The 16,341-nt window shown below is 43.2% G+C and overlaps 1 long non-coding RNA gene across 2 annotated transcripts in view; it reads left to right on the top strand.

Annotated features, from left to right (window-relative positions):
- Positions 1 to 15,789, top strand: part of LOC132709029 (uncharacterized) — a 28,013-nt gene extending 12,224 nt beyond the window's left edge. The window contains exons 2-4 of one of the 2 annotated variants that reach the window (XR_015733448.1): positions 5,980 to 6,096; positions 13,640 to 13,750; positions 15,391 to 15,789. This is a non-coding gene — a long non-coding RNA (uncharacterized LOC132709029). The remainder of the gene's footprint in view (positions 1 to 5,979; positions 6,097 to 13,639; positions 13,751 to 15,390) is intronic. The other variant, XR_009620090.2, reaches the window with a different exon arrangement.
- Positions 15,790 to 16,341: the final 552 nt, after the last annotated feature.

Raw genomic sequence — 16,341 nt, 5'->3', positions numbered from 1 at the left:
CTCCAGTAAACAAATTGTTGGAGGTCAAGGACTATCTGTATTAAGTTACCAAAACTGGTAAGTGTCAAGTTTCCGAAAGATGCCCTAATTAATTCATGAGCCATGATCCAAATTTCAAAGGAAATATAGTCATTTATTAGGAGCAACATTCCGGCAATACTCGGATGCAGTTAGGACTGATCCCACGTAGATTTACGTTCCCCTATGACCCTGTCTCTCCCCTCCTCTCTGGCCATGTCATAAATCACATTCTCCAATTAACCACTTTGGCTGGCTGTGAAACCTAACACCCTCCTGATTGCGGTCAGAAAGAATGTATGGAATTCACTTCAGTTCTCCCTCCCTCCTGCTCATGGCAACTTGAAAGCTTTGCAAGTTGACATTAAGATCACACTTGTCATACTGTGCATTCTGGTCACCACAATACAAAATAGATATTGAGCCTTTAAAAAGAATGCAGAGAAAAGCAACAGAGATCATTAAGGGACTGGAGGCTAAAACTTACAATTTTTTTTTTAAAAAATTTGATTTATATGCCGCCCTTCTCCGGAGACTCAGGGCGGCTTACAATGTGCTCAGCAATAGCCTTCATACTTTTGTATATTTATACAAAGTCAGCTTATTGCCCCCACAACTGGGTCCTCAATTTACCTACCTTAGAAAGGATGGAAGGCTGAGTCAACCTTGAGCCTTGGCGAGATTCGAACCTGCAGTAATTGCAGGCAGCTGGTCTTAATAACCAGCTTAATAACAGGGTGCCTTGGACCACTGTACTACCAAGGCTCTTGGTATGAATGATTGTGGGAATTAGATATGTCAAGTCTAACAAAGAGAAGTACTAGGGGTGATATAGAAGTCTTCCAATATTTGAGGGGCTGTCCCAGAGAAGAGGGGGTCAACCTATTCTCCAAAGCACCTGAGGGCAAGATAAGAAATAACAGATGAGAGGTTATCAAAGATCCAGAATTAAGAAGAAATTTCCTGGCAGTGTGAACAATGAATCAATAGAATGGCTTGTCTTCAGAAGCTGTGAGTGTTCCATCACCAGAGATTTTTATGAACAGATTGGACAGCCATTTGTCTGGAATGATGTAGAGTCTCCTGCTCAAATAGGGGGTTGGTCTAGAAGACCTCCAAGCTCCCTTCCAACTGTGTTATTCTAATGTTCTGATATGAAGTTACCACATTGTGGGAACTCAGATATCCAAAAGAGGAGGAACTAAGGATGGTGATTTTCAGATGAGTGTATTTTTAGGAATTCTGAAAGAAGCTCATTTGGATCCCTTGGCTTGAAATCCTGAATGAAGAAAAAAAAAAAGTGTCTAGAGAGCATGGAAATTGTGCAAAAGGAGGTACTGAAGGCACAGTCACAAACATTCCCCCAAAAGAAAAATGGGCAGAAAAAAAATCTAAAGATAAATGCAGTGAGCTCTAAAACATTGAAGGAAAAAAAGGTCACGTAATTGATGGAGGAGTATAATCATAGAAGAATACAAGGTAATCTCCAGAAACGGTAAGAACTCTGTTCAAGAAGCTGAGAATGAGTTGAGGCTTAGAAAGATTTTTTAAAAAATATATATCCGGGGGCTATGTTCAAATTAAGATGGTATAGATCCATTGCAAGGAGAAAATGATGAACCAGTAATGGTGAGAACACAGAATGTATTGATTCTTATTTTTGTCTCAGAAACAAAATGGTATCCCAAATAGTCATCGAAATGCCACTAGGGAAAACAGGATACTGCAGCTTAGAACAGACAAAGAAAGAGTAAGAGAACTTAACTAGTTTTAGGCTACATAAACAGAGGGATAGAATCAAGATCATGTGAAGTGTTTATTACTATTATTATTATTATTATTATTATTATTATTATTATTATTATTATTATTATTATTATTATTATTTTATTTTATTTATATACCGCCCATTCTCCCGAAGGACTCAGGGCGGTGTACAGCCAGAATTAATATACAAATATACAAATATACAATATCATAGTTAAAATTAATTAAAATCATTAAATAGTTTTGGCCAAATTTTAAAACCGAATTTTAATAGCGCTTTATAACACCTTGATAAGGCCACACTTGGAATATTGCATTCAGTTTTGGTTGCCATGATGTAAAAAAGATGTGGAGACTCTAGAAAGAGAGGAGAGAAGTGCAACAAAGAGGATTAGGGGACTGGAGGCTAAAACATATGAAGAACGGTTGCAGAAACTGGGTATGTCTAGTTTAATGAAGAGAAGGACTAGGGGAGACACGATAGCAATGTTCCAGTATCTCAGGGGCTGCCACAAAGAAGAGGGAGTCAAACTATTCTCCAAAGCTCCTGAAGGCAGGACAAGAAGCAATAGGTGGAAACTAATTGCGAAGAGAAGCAATTTAGGAGAAATTTCCTGGCAGTGAGAACAAGTAATCAGTGGAACAACTTGCCTCCAGAAGTTGTAAAGTTTTAAGAAGCTGTTGGATAACCATTTGTCTGAAGTGATGTAGGGTTTCCTGCCTAAGCAGGGGGTTGGACTAGAAGACCTCCAAGGTCCCTTCCAACTCTGTTATTCTAATGAATTCAAGTGTCCAGAGCCAGAGGAATTAAATTCCAGGGTCCTGATAGTGGAGGTGATTTCTGAACCACTCTTGATCATTCTTTGAGAACTCCTGGAGAACTGTTGAGGGTTTGATAATGGTGGAGAAGACCCAATGTGAAGTCCATCTTTCCAAACGGTGTGGAAAAGGATCTGGAAATCTAACAGGCCTGTCAGCTTGATATCTTCAGGACAAGATCCTCAAACAGATGATCAAGCAGCATGTTTGGGATCCCTAAGTAGATATGCTACAAGAACGAGCAAAGAAAGATAGGTCACAAAACAAATTTTAGCCCAGTTACTAACTAAGTAGATCAAAAATGAATGCTGTAGACCTATTATACCTGGAGCTGAGGTGTGGCTTCAACAACCTACCTACCTTATCAGAGCTTCACAAAAGGTGATCACATGACCCCAGGACAATGCAGCCAGCAAAAATATAAGTCTGTTGCCAAGTGTGTCTGAATTTTGGACCATGGGGATGCTGCAACGGTCATAAATGTGAAAAAGGGTCATCAGTCACTTTTTTCAATGCCGTTGTAACTTTGAATCAGTGGCGGGTTCCTCCCGGTTCTGCCCGGTTCCGCCGAGCCGGTAGCGGTGATGCTATGACATCACCGAACCGGTTCTCCCCCCTGCCCCCTGCCCCCTGCCCCCCCACATTATTCTTACCTTTTATTTGGCCGCACCCCCAATCTATTGCTGCCTCCTGAGTCCCAGCTGATCATCTAGAAGGAAAAAACTGTTTAAACTCTTGCCGTGGGGCTTCAAAGGGCTGCCCTACAGCTGATCAGTGTTAAAAGGCAGTATGGTGGTAGACCGGTGCCTCCAAAAACAAATGAGTAGACCGGTGCCTGCAAAAATAAATGGGTAGACCAGTGCCTCCAAAAACAAATGAGTAGACCAGTGCCTCCAAAAACAAATGAGTAGACCAGTGCCTGCAAAAACAAATGAGTAGACTGGTACAGCTCTGCAAGCAGTTAAAAGCCTGGTAGACCAGTACCTCTGCTAAATCCTAAAGACTTGTCACATGACCATCAAGCCATGCCCACAAAATAAGCCACGCCCACAGAATGGGTAGTAAAAATTTTTAGAATCCACCCCTGCTTTGAATGGTCACTAAGTGAACTGTTGTAAGTCGAGGACTAGATACCTGTATTCTCCAAGTCATATCCTAAAAAAAGTCTTAAAGAAGTGACAACAACAGACCGCGTAGAAGGTGGATTTCCTTTGCCAACCACTGGACAGGAGAGAGGTCAAACCTTATAACATCTGGACATTCTGGCATAAATTCAGATACACTGCCACTTTAACTATGCTCCTACAGAGCCCTTAACTATGATTAATTGAACCAAAATCCCATTAATTCAATTTCCTTGTTTTGCATGACTCACTGAAGTATTTTGATTAATTTGCAGTGAACTAAGCATTTCTGAGAAGGTCTCCCATCTCTGAGTTGCTTTACTAATATAGGATATCATGACTTAGAATGGTAGTACATTCTTCTTTGTACCTTCCTCGCAAGGTTTTGCAATCTTTACCTTTTGTGAGTCAAGGAAGTGACCTCCAGATTGAGGGGTTTGTGTGAGGACTCAAGCTTTGGAATGAGGAACTTGTGGTATCTTGATTTCCTTATTTAGTTAAGTTGATGACTTTTGCCAACTACGTTTGTGTAAAATATGCTTTGCCAATTTTAGTCCAGGTGCCAAAAGATTTAAGCCTCTTTTGTTCTATGGGTAGTCCCTCAACTCACAACCACTTGTTTCGTGACCATTTCAAGTGACAACGACACTGTTGAAAATGACTTAAACCCAGGCTTCACATTTACGACCATTACAGATCCCACGGTCATGTTGAACATCATAATAATAATAATTATTATTATTATTATTATTATTATTATTATTATTATTATTATTATTATTATTATTATTATTTTATTTCTATACCGCCCTTCTCCCGAAGGACTCAGGGCGGTGTACAGCCTATTTAAAAACAGAATAGACATCAATTTAAAATAATTTAAAAGTATTAAATAAATTTGGCTTAATTTAAAACCCCAAAAGTTTAAAACATCCAATATAAAATTATGTTGCTAACCCAGCCTGGCGGAACAATAGGGTCTTGAGTGCGCAGCGAAATACCCGGAGGTCAGAAATCTTACGAATTTCCGGGGGCAGTTCATTCCACAGGGCTGGGGCTCCCACAGAGAAGGCCTTCCCCCTGGGTGTCGCCAGCCGACATGACTTGGCCGATGGCACCCTGAGGAGACCCTCTCTGTGGGAGCGGACTGGTCGGTGGGAGGCTATTGGTGGCAGAAGACAGTCTCGAAGGTACCCGGGTCCTATGCCATGGAGCGCTTTAAAGGTGGTGACCAACACCTTGAATCGCACCCAGAAGACCACTGGGAGCCAGTGCAGCTCGCGCAGGAGGGGTGTCACATGGGCGCAACGGGTTGCAGCCATAACCACCCGCGCGGCCACATTCTGGACCAGTTGGAGCCTCCGAGTGCTCTTCAAGGGGAGCCCCATGTAGAGAGCATTACAGTAGTCCAACCGGGAGGTGACAAGGGCGTGAGTGACTGTGCGCAGGGCGTCCCGGTCCAGAAAGGGCTGCAACTGGCGAATCAGGCGGACCTGATAAAAGGCCCCCCTGGCCACGGCCGTCATATGCTCTTCTAAAGACAGCCGTGCATCCAGGAGGACACCCAGATTGCGAGCCCTCTCTGTGGGGGGCAAAGATTCAACATGCTGTTGTAACCTCAAATGGTCACTAAATGAAAGGTTGTAAATTGAGGTTTACCTGTATTGCAAGAAAAGGCAAGGCCAAGGGTTGAATCCAGCATAGTGTGTGATATTGCTGAATCCCATCCCTGGACATGATAACTGGCTTCATTACTTAAGGGGTTGCCCCAGAGAAGAAAGGTTTGACTTATTCTCCAAAGCACCCGAAAGCAGGAATGGAACCTCGTCAAAGAGAGATCCAACTTAAAAGTAAGGAGAAATTTTCTGACACTAAGAACAATCACTGGAACAGCTTGCCTCTGGGGTTGTAGGTGTTCCATCAGTAGATATTTTCAAAAATACGACTGGATAACCATTTGGCTGGGACGTTATAAGTCTCCTGCCTTGAGCAGGGAGTTGGATTAGATGACCTCTGAGGTTCCTTCCAGCCTTGTGATTCCGAGATTCACTCCAAATCAATTTGGGAGTTTAATTGAAACCGGATCATTATACAGAATGGATAGACATGTTTAAATTGAATCCAGAACCTATTTCAAACCCTACAACAAGACGGGTCGTCTATTTGCCTCCAATTTTACAGGCGTGTTTCTAAAGAGCTGCTCCGCTGGTCTTTATTTTCGCTTTGTTTTTAAACTTTTATTTGTCTTCAGAAAGCAAGTTCCATTTCACAGATGGAGGAACATCTCTGTTGACTAAAGAGAAGCAGCTGGATTGCTTTCATCTATAGATTGAAACTCTCAGAAACTCTCAGAAGAGGTAAAAGAAGGGTAAGAGTGTCACTCTTCAGATTTTTTCCCCCTATCTTTCTTTTTTCTTTTGCAATTTGCAGGCTGCTATCACAACCCAGGTGTTAAAGCAATCAATCTGAAATCTGGAACATGCTACATCTGTGATTTATAGGCAGCTGTTCACAGGAGAGATGAGATTAGACCATAAAAGCACAACGAAAAAGAAGTTGCCAAATAAAAGAGAGAGGGAGAGAGAGAGACCCAAACAGAAACAACAGAAAATAAAAACATATCATATAGTTAGGCCAAATCTTCAGATGCATAATTTGCATCCATTGTGTCAACCCTAATGAAGCCAAACATCTGAGGATTTATGAGATTAGAACTTCTGTGATGTCAAGAAAACCAGCTGTGAAATGTTTGATCGTTGAAGAATCTTAGCGGATGGCTCAGCAGATAAAGACAGACCGGGTTCAAGACCTGAGCACTGTGTGACAGAGCGAGCGCCCGTTACTTGCCTCGGCTCCTGCCAAACGGGCATTCAACAGCATGCAAATGTGAGTAGATAAATAGGTACCACTTTGGTGGGAAGGTAACAGTGTTCCATGCACTTTGGCATATAGTCATGCTGGCTTCATGACCACAGAAGCATCCCTTGGTGAGGAAATGAAGATGAGAGTCAGACATGACTGGACAGGGGAAATCTTTACTTTTATCTGAAGAATAGAATAGAATAGAATAGAATAGAATAGAATAGAATAGAATAGAATGGAATGGAATGGAATGGAATGGAATGGAAGGGAAGGGAAGGGAAGGGAAGGGAAGGGAAGGGGAGGGAGAGGAGGAGAGAAAAGAGGAGAGGAGAGAAAAGAGGAGAGAGGGGAGAAGAGAAAAGAGGAGAGGAGAGGGAGAGGAGAGGAGAGGAGAGGAGAGGAGAGGAGAGGAGAGGAGATGGAAGCGACCTTGGAGGTCTTCCATTCCAATTTTTTGGTCTTTGCCCCAATGATACTATGGCCACAGCTTTAATAATAAATATTAAATTTAATAATAAAAATAATAATCTACAAAACAAAGCCAAGTAATAGATTTTGTCTCAACGCTATGTTGCCAGCACCAGTCAACATTGCACCCCTCTTCTCTTCTATAAATAAATAAAGCAACTTATGGTTTCAACTTGGCTTTAAGAAGCTACCAAAGTGATCAGGGATGGAGAATGTTCAAATACACCTGCACCATGATTTATGCGAATTGGACTTTGGGATCAGGATCTCTATCTTGAGCCAGGAAAAGTTTCTTTAAATCTGGGAGTTGTATGAATATAGCCAGTTGCTTGCAAATCACGTTTAATAGAATAACAGAGTTTGAAGCAGTCGTGGAGGTCTAGTCCAACCTCCTGCTCAAGCTGGAAACTCTATAACATTCCAGGCAAATGGCTGTCCAATCCCTTCTTAAAAACCTCCAGCTTTGGAGCTCCCTCAATTTCTGGAGGCAAGTCGTTCCACTGATTAATTGTTCTAACTGTCATCATTTATGGCATGGGCCATGGGAAAGTCAGCCAAGTTGGGATTTAGTGTTAGATGAAATCTCCCTTGAATCAGACTTGATTCAGAAGGTCCACAAAGATAGGTCCATATTAATACGGAAGTAGTTGGCCAATGCATTTATGTAAGATTACTTGGTAGTCCTTCCAAATCATAAGCATTTCTAACTTTCAATCAAGGAACTAATAAGAAAAACCCACATTCCCATCAATACTGACAGTGAAAGCTATAAACAGGGAGCAAACTGCAAACTCACTGACCCTGATGCTGTTACCTGATTGGGTCATGAAATGCCTGAAAGCAGATAGCCAAGCTCAGAGACCACCAAGGACCTCACTGTTCACCTCTTCAGCCACATATATCGTCTTCCATTGATATTTTTTAAATATCAATGGATATTTAGTTGCCTAACTTTTCTTGTGCAAGGTGATCAAACCGATCAGTCCTAGAGGAGATCTGCTCTTTAGAAGGCCAGATCCTGAAGATGAAACTCAAATACTTTGGCCACCTAATGAGAAGGAAGGACTCACTGGAGAAGAACCTAATGCTGGGAAAGATGGAGGGCAAAAGAAGAAGGGGACGGTAGAGAATGAGGTGGCTGGATGGAGTCACTGAAGCAGTAGACGTGAGCTTAAATGGACTCCAGAGGACAGGAAGGCCTGGAGGAACATTGTCCATGGGTCGGACACGACTTCGCAGCTAACAACAACAAAAAACTTCTCTTGGGATCAAAAGTTGGCTAGGCGATGCCAGGTATGACGACTCTTCCTACTATTGCAATGTTATTTTTCCTCTCCTCCCATTTCCTTTATTCTTTGCTCCCTCAAGTGCACTTGGAACACAATTGCATAGACTGAGAACATTTGCGGTTTGGGAGAAAAGACAGCATGGACAGATGAATTTACTTCCTCGTCTGTTTGTACAGGGTGGAAAACAAAATTCCAGAAATCCTTCTCACAGCCCTGCTTCCTAAAGCCTTCTCCTGAAAGGATCAGAAGTGGGTTGATTAGTGAAGTAAATGAGCCCGTCCGAGAATAGTAATAACCTCTCTGTGTCTCCTCTCATGCAGCAGTGACTCAAACTTCAAAGGGCTGATGAATCAGATCCATTAAGCAGTAATGGGATTACTGGCCAGCTGAGAAACCCTGATGGCATCAGATACAGCATCAAGCCATTAATTCCAATTGGTCATTAGTCTGCAAGGGACAGTCTTGCCAAGGTCAGCGGTGGCGTTGCGAACAGAAGGAACTTGGGTGGGAAACACTGGCGGGGGGGAGCCTCTGCCAAAGTCAAGGGATGCAAGCACTTGGCAAGGACCAAGGACATTCGTGAAAATTTCCCCTGACTTAATTCAGTTGAAGTCCTCGGAGAGAAGAAAAGATGTTAGTTGGGGTAGGAAGAAAGTCAGAACCATCGCCCATGTCAACCTTACTCTGCATCTTTCTTGACCTTCCAATGAGCTCTAAGTCAATATGGGGAGTACCTCGATTTGCAACCAAAATTGGAATCAAAATTCCCATTGAGAGGTCTTTGGTGCTCTCTGAGCTTGGTTGCTTTTCTTGCAGATGTTTCATTACCCAAACTAGGTAATCATCTTCACTGATGATGTTACCTAGTTTGGGTAATGAAGTGTCTGCAAGAAAACAACCAAGCTCAGAGAGCACCAAAGAACCCACAGTCCACCTCCTCCTCCTCCTCCACAAACCCCACTCCCCTCTAACACTGATGATGTTACCTAGTTTGGGCAGGTGTGGGTTCTAAATTTTTTTACTATAGGTTCTGTGGGCGTGGCTTATTTTGTGGGCGTGGCTTGATGATCATGTGGTACTGGTCTACCAGGCTTTTAACTGCTTGCAGAGCTGTACCGGTCTACCCATTTATTTTTGCAGGCACCGGTCTACCCATTTATTTTTGCAGGCACCGGTCTACCCATTTATTTTTGCAGGCACCGGTCTACTCATTTGTTTTCTTTTAACACTGATCAGCTGTAGGGCAGCCCTTTGAAGCCCGCAGCAACAGTTTAAACAGTTTTTTTCCCTCTAGCCATCAGCTGGGACTCAGGAGGCAGCAATAGTTTGGGGGTGGGACCAAATAAAAGGTAAGAATAATTCAGGGGGGGTGGGGGGGCAAGGGAGGGCAGGGGGGGCAAAATCGGTTCGGTGACGTCATATCATCACCACTACTGGCTCAGCCGAACCAGGCCGAACCGGGAGAAACCCACCACTGAGTTTGGGTAATGAAATGTGCAAGAAAACAACCAAGCTCAGAGAGAACCAAGACCCCACAGTCCTCCTTCTCCAACTCCAACCCCACTCCCCTCTAACATTGATGATGTTACCTACTTTGGGTAATGGAACATCTGCAAGTAAACAACCAAGCTCAGAGAGGTCCAAGGACCCCTCATTTCAACCCTGAGCAACAAATATTCTCCTTTATAAAATTTCCATTTTCTAAGCAAGACGATTGTTAAGTGAGCTCGATTTTATGACCTTTTTTGCCATGGGCATTAAGTGAATCACTGCAGTTAACTGACTCAGAAGGTCATTCAGTGAATCCAGCTCCTTCCAATTCCTTTGCTTGTCGGAAGGCAGCCGGGCAGATCAGTGGTGGGTTCCTCCCGGTTTGGCCTGGTTCCACCAAGCCGGTAGCAGTGACAATATGACGTCACCGAACCGATTCTGACCCCCCATCCCCCACCCCCACCCCACCCCCCTGCATTATTCTTACCTTTTATTTGGGCCCACCCACAATCTATTGCTGCCTCCTGAGTCCCAGCTGATGGCTAGAGGGAAGAAAACTGTTTAAACTCTTGCCGCGGGGCTTCAAAGGGCCGCCTTACAGCTGATCAGTGTTAAAAGAAAACAAATGAGTAGACCAGTGCCTGCAAAAATGCATGAGTAGATCAGTGCCTGCAAAAATAGATGGGTAGATCGGTACAGCTCTGCAAGCAGTTAAAAGCCTGGTAGACCAGTACCTCTGCTAAATCCTAAAGAATTGTCACATGACCATCAAGCCACGCCCACAAAATAAGCCACGCCTACAGAACCAGTAGTAAAAAAATTTAGAACCCACCCCTGGGGCAGATCACAAATGGCAATCCCACTGCAAATATCAATTAAAGCTGCCAATTAACCCGGCACCCAAATTTTGATCATGTGACCCTGGGATCTGTAATGGTCGTAAATGCGAAGACTGGGCATAAGTCACTTTCATCAGTGCCGTTGTCACTTGAAATGGTCACGAAACAAGTGGTTGTGAGTTGAGGGACTACCCATAGAACAAAAGAGGCTTAATCCTTTTTGGCACCTGGACTAAAACTGACAAAGCATATTTTACACAAACGTAGTTGGCAAAAGTCATCAACTTAACTAAATAAGGAAATCAAGACACGACAAGTTCCTCATGCCAAAGGTTGAGTCCTCACACAAACCTCACAACTTAGAGGTTACTTCCTTGACTCACAAAAGGTAAAGATTGCAAAACCTTGCGAGGGGCCAAGGAGAAGGGAGTGCCATTCTAAGCCATGATATCCTGCAACCGTTCTTCATATGTTTTAGTCTCCAGACCTTAAATCATCTTAGTTGTTCTTCTTTGCGCTTTTTCAAAAGTCTCAACATCTTTTTCTGTGAAGTCGTCGACCAAAACTAGATGCAGTATTCCAGGTGGGTCTTACTAAGGCTTTATAGAGCAGTAGTAATACTTCACGTGATTTTGATTCTATGCCTCCACTAGGACCAGGGGTGAAATGCTCCCAGTTCGGACTGGATCACCTGCCCCCCATGCCTAACTGAGCCGCGCGATCATCAGAGGCTTTTTTTTTTTTTTACTTTTAAAAGCATTTTTTTCTTCGGCCCAAAAAATGCTTTTAAAAGTAAAAAAAAAAAAAAAGCCTCTGATGATCGCGCGGCTCAGCTGGGATTGTCAGAGCCCTTTAAAAGCATTTTTTCTGCAACCTCTTCGGCTGAAAAAAATGCTCTTAAAAGGCTCTGACGATCCCAGCTGAGTTGCCTGATCGTCATAGCCTTTTAAAAGCATTTTTTTACAACCTCTTCGGCCGAAGAGGTTGTTTCTTTGTTTTATTTTGTTTTATTAGATTTATATACCGCCCTACTCCCGAAGGACTCAGGGCAGTGAACAGGCACAAAATAAAATACATAAATACAAAATTTAAAAGCTGAAATAAAACCAGATTAAGCAATTTAGCCCAAGACAAATTTAAAACATCCCAATAATTTAAAAACAGATTGAAAATTTTCAATTTAAAAGAAAAGGGGGGAAAGGTTAGGCCAGGCCAGCTTGCTGGAATAGGAAGATCTTAAGAGCGCGGCGGAAAGTGCGCAGATCCAGGATCCTCCGTATCTCCGTGGGGAGCTCATTCCAGACAGTGGGTGCCCCCACAGAGAAGGACCTCCCCCTGGGGGCCGCCAGTCAACACTGTTTGGCGGATGGCACCCGGAGGAGCCCCTCTCTATGAGAGCGTACTGGCCGGTGGGAGACTATTTGTGGTAGTAGGCGGTCCCGTAAATGTAGAAAAAATGCTTTTAAAAGTAAAAAAAAAAGTTGGCCACGCCCACCCAGTCACATTAACACCCCCCCACCAAGCCACGCCCACAGAACCGGTAGTAACCGGTAGTAACCGGTAGAAATTTTACATTTCACCACTGACTAGGACTTCAAGGGCCTGTTACTGTTTTTGGTCCAGGTTTCGCCTAATCTATACTTGTACGTTTTTCCTGTCTAGGTGTAAAACCTTGCTTTTCTCCACATTAAATTTCATGTTTGTTGTGTAGGGCCCGTAGTTCAAGTCTGTCAAGATCTTTTTATATCCTGAGTTTGTCTTTTGGAGTATTGGCTATTCCTGTCAATTTAGTGTCATCTGCAAATCGGATTAGTTCCCCTTCTATTACCTCATCGAAGTCATTTCTGAAGATATTGAAGAGTACTGGATCTAAGACAGAACGTAATGTAATAGATCTTGAATTACTTGGATTACCCGTACTGCATATCGGACATTAATGCAATCGAACGAGTCCAGAGATATTTCACAAGAAGAGTCCTCCACGCCTCTGATCGCAACAAAATACCTTATGTCACCAGACTTGAAATTTTGGGCTTAGGCAATTTAGAACTTTGCCGTCTTCGGTCTGACCTAAGCATAGTACATAAAATCATCTGCTACAATGTCCTACCAGCCAATGAATACTTCAGCTTCAACCAAAACAATACAAGAGCACACAATAGATACAAACTTATGGTAAACTGCTCCAAACTAGACTCCAGAAAATACGACTTCCCTAACAGAGTGGTCAACGCCTGGAATGCACTACCTGACTCTGTGGTTTCTTCCCCAAACCCCCAAAACTTTAACCTTAGACCAGGGGTGAAATCCAGCAGGTTCTGACAGGTTCTGTAGAACTGGTAATGGAAATTTTGAATAGTTCGGAGAACTGGCAAATCCCACCTCTGGCTGGCCCCAGAGTTGGATGGGAATAGAGATTTTGCAATATCCTTCCCCCAGGAGTGGGGAGGGAATGCGGATTTTGCAGTATCCTTCCCCTGGAGTGGGGTGGGAATGGAGATTTTGCAGTATCCTTCCCCTGCCACGCCCACCAAGCTATGCCCACAGAACTGGTAGTAAAAAATATTGGATTTCACCTCTGCCTTAGACTGTCTACTGTCGACCTCACCCCATTCCTAAGAGGTCTTTAAGGGGCGTGCATAAGCGGACCAGCGTGCCTTTCGTCCCTGTCCTACTATCCCCATTTATTCGTATTCATTTCATGTATTCATAATCATGTTTTATATTTTTATCTGTTATCTAATACATGCTGACAAAAATAAATAAATAAATTTTTTTAAAAAATATACTTCCTGCCCGTCTATGATATACAGAGAACAATGGTCTTAGTTAGAAGAAACATTTGCCTCTTGAGAATCACAGGTTGCTATGAGTCTGCTGTGAGTTGCAAGGGCACATTCCTTATGTCTATCAAACAGTCCCATCAACTGAAAAAATGAATTTTTTTTTTCACATGTCACAGCCTAGGAAGAAGGCGATGCTGGCAAACCACTTCTGATCGTTTCAGTTCATTGCAAAGATTAAGATGGATTTGAAGACACACATGAAGACATGCAAAACCCCAAAGCTTGAGGTTTGTTTCCAATATTCTTCTTTGTCAAGTTCACCATCAAGAAAGAGATAAACCATATAAGAGAATACCTGTTTTCAAAAGCTTCTCTGTGATTTTGGCTCATTTAGAAAATTCTAAGTTCTAGGTCATCCTAGATAATATTTAAATGGAAATCACCAAGAAATCGTAGAACAGTTGTCTAGTCTGGGAAGTACAGATAGTCTTGACTTAATCACTAATTGATTTGAATCCTGATAAGTATCCCCCCAAGAGGGAAATGGGACAACTGGCCACAGCCAACTCTCTGCGGCCATCTCACCATGGCCATCTCACTATGGGCAACTCACCACGGCGAACTCTCCATGGCCAATTCACTGTGGCTACCTCACCATGGTCAACTCACCACAGCCAACTCACTATGGCCATCTCACCAGGACCAACTCTCCATGGCCAACTCACTATGGCCAACTCTCCATGGCCAACTCACTATGGCCAACTCACCACAGGCAACTCTCCATGGCCAAGTCACTATGGCCAAATATCCATGGCCAATTCACTATGGCCAACACTCCATGGTCAATTCACTGTGGCCATCTCACCACGGCCAACTCTCCATGGCCAATTCACAGTGGCTACCTCACCATGGCCAACTCACTATGGCCAACTCTCCAAGGCCAATTCACCGTGGCCAACTCTCCATGGCCAACTCACTATGGCCAACTCTCCATGGCCAATTCACTATGACCAACTCTCCATGGCCAATTCACTATGACCAACTCTCCATGGCCAACTCACTATGGCCAACTCACCACAGGCAACTCTCCATGGCCAACTAACTATGGCCAACTCACCACAGGCAGCTCTCCATGGCCAACTCACTATGGCCAACTCTCCATGGCCACCTCACTATGGCCAACTCTCCATGGCCAACTTGCTGTGGCCATCTCACCATGGCTAATTTGCTGCAGGACAATTCATTCAAGGAATTTATCAATTGGCTGACTTAGTTGCTATGCCTATTCATTGGCTGACCTTGTTACCATGTCTTCCCAGTCATGAATATTCTGACAATTGACCCTGCCATTCTGTTGCTGTTCATGGTATTCACTTAATGACTGCTATTAAAAAGGTAAAATTGGGTCACTTACATGGGTGCCTTGACTTATGACCACTATGACTTATGATGAAAATGCCTGGCTCCATTGCGGTCGTAAATCGAGGACTATCAGTAAAAGAGAAAGAAAGAAAAAATGCTGCAGCAAACCATTCTGTGGCTGGAAAGATAGCATGGATTTGCCGGGAGTTAAGCTTAACTTAAAGAAGACTTTACTTCATTATTGGGAGCTCAGCAATAGGAAGGGGGAGGATTTCGTTCCAAGCTCCTTGTGATTAAGAATCCCCCACAACATGCCAGCTTCCTCCATAAACTCGATGTACTTTTAATACAATAAAAACCCACAATTCTCTTGTTTTGTCCTGCTCAGCTCTTTCAGCACTTAAGTCATGCCAGCGGAATAGCTCTGTAATTTGATCACTGGGATAGTTATTATTACCTGCCCTAGCCAGACTTTCAACATTTAGATAATTTTAATAGTTTAGAAAGCTGTTTGTTTGAGGCACTAATTTACTTAAGCTTTTCTTTCTTCGGCTTTTGTTTTCAGATTTGCTTAAGATGTCTTCAGCCCTCCTTGGAGCAGAAAGGCCAAGTACACAATAAAACTAGAATCATTGGGCTGGAAGGGATCATGGAGATCTTCTAGTCCAACCCCCCTGTTTAAAGCAGTAGCCTGTCAACTTGCAAAGCTTTCAAGTTGCCATGAGCAGGAGGGAGGGAGAACTGAAGTGAATTCCATACATTCTTTCTGACCGCAATCAGAAGGAGGGTGTTAGGTTTCACAGCCAGCCAAAGTGGTTAATTGGAGAATGTGATTTATGACATGGCCAGAGAGGAGGGGAGAGACAGGGTCATAGGGGAATGTAAATCTACATGGGATCAGTCCTAACTGTATCCAAGTATTGCCGGAATGTTGCTCCTAATAAATCAATATATTTCCTTTGAAGTTTGGATCATGGCTCATGAATTAATTAGGGCATCTTTCGGAAACTTGACATAGCCTTTATACCATCCCAGACAAACAATTGTCCCATATTTTTTTTTTAAAAAAAAAAAACTGCAGTGATGACAGGAGTGAAATCCAGCAGGTTCTGACAGGTTCTGAAGAACCAGTAGCGGAAATTTTGAGGAGTTCGGAGAACTGGCAGCAGAAATTTTGAGTAGTTTGGAGAACTGGCAAATACCACCTCTGGCTGGCCCCAGAATGATGTGGGAATGGAGATTTTACAATATCCTTCCCCCAGGAGTGGGGAGGGAATGGGATTTTGCAGTATCCTTCTCCTGCTACGCTCACTAAGCCAAGCCAAGTCCACCAAGTCACGCCCACAGAACTGGTAGTAAAAAAATTTGGATTTCACCACTGAGTGATGAGCACCACAACTCCAAGAGACTATTCTGTCCCCGTCTCTCTCTCTCTCTCACACACACACACACACACACACACACACACACACACCAACAGATGTCCAAGAGTTAAAAACCAAACCAGCCGACAAAA

The sequence above is a fragment of the Pantherophis guttatus genome, chromosome 3 (genome assembly GCF_059756535.1).
Source record: "Pantherophis guttatus breed Tessera chromosome 3, ASM5975653v1, whole genome shotgun sequence".
Lineage (NCBI taxonomy): Eukaryota > Metazoa > Chordata > Lepidosauria > Squamata > Colubridae > Pantherophis > Pantherophis guttatus.
Note: the sequence above shows the minus strand (reverse complement) of the source record. Positions and strands in the feature narration are given on the sequence as shown.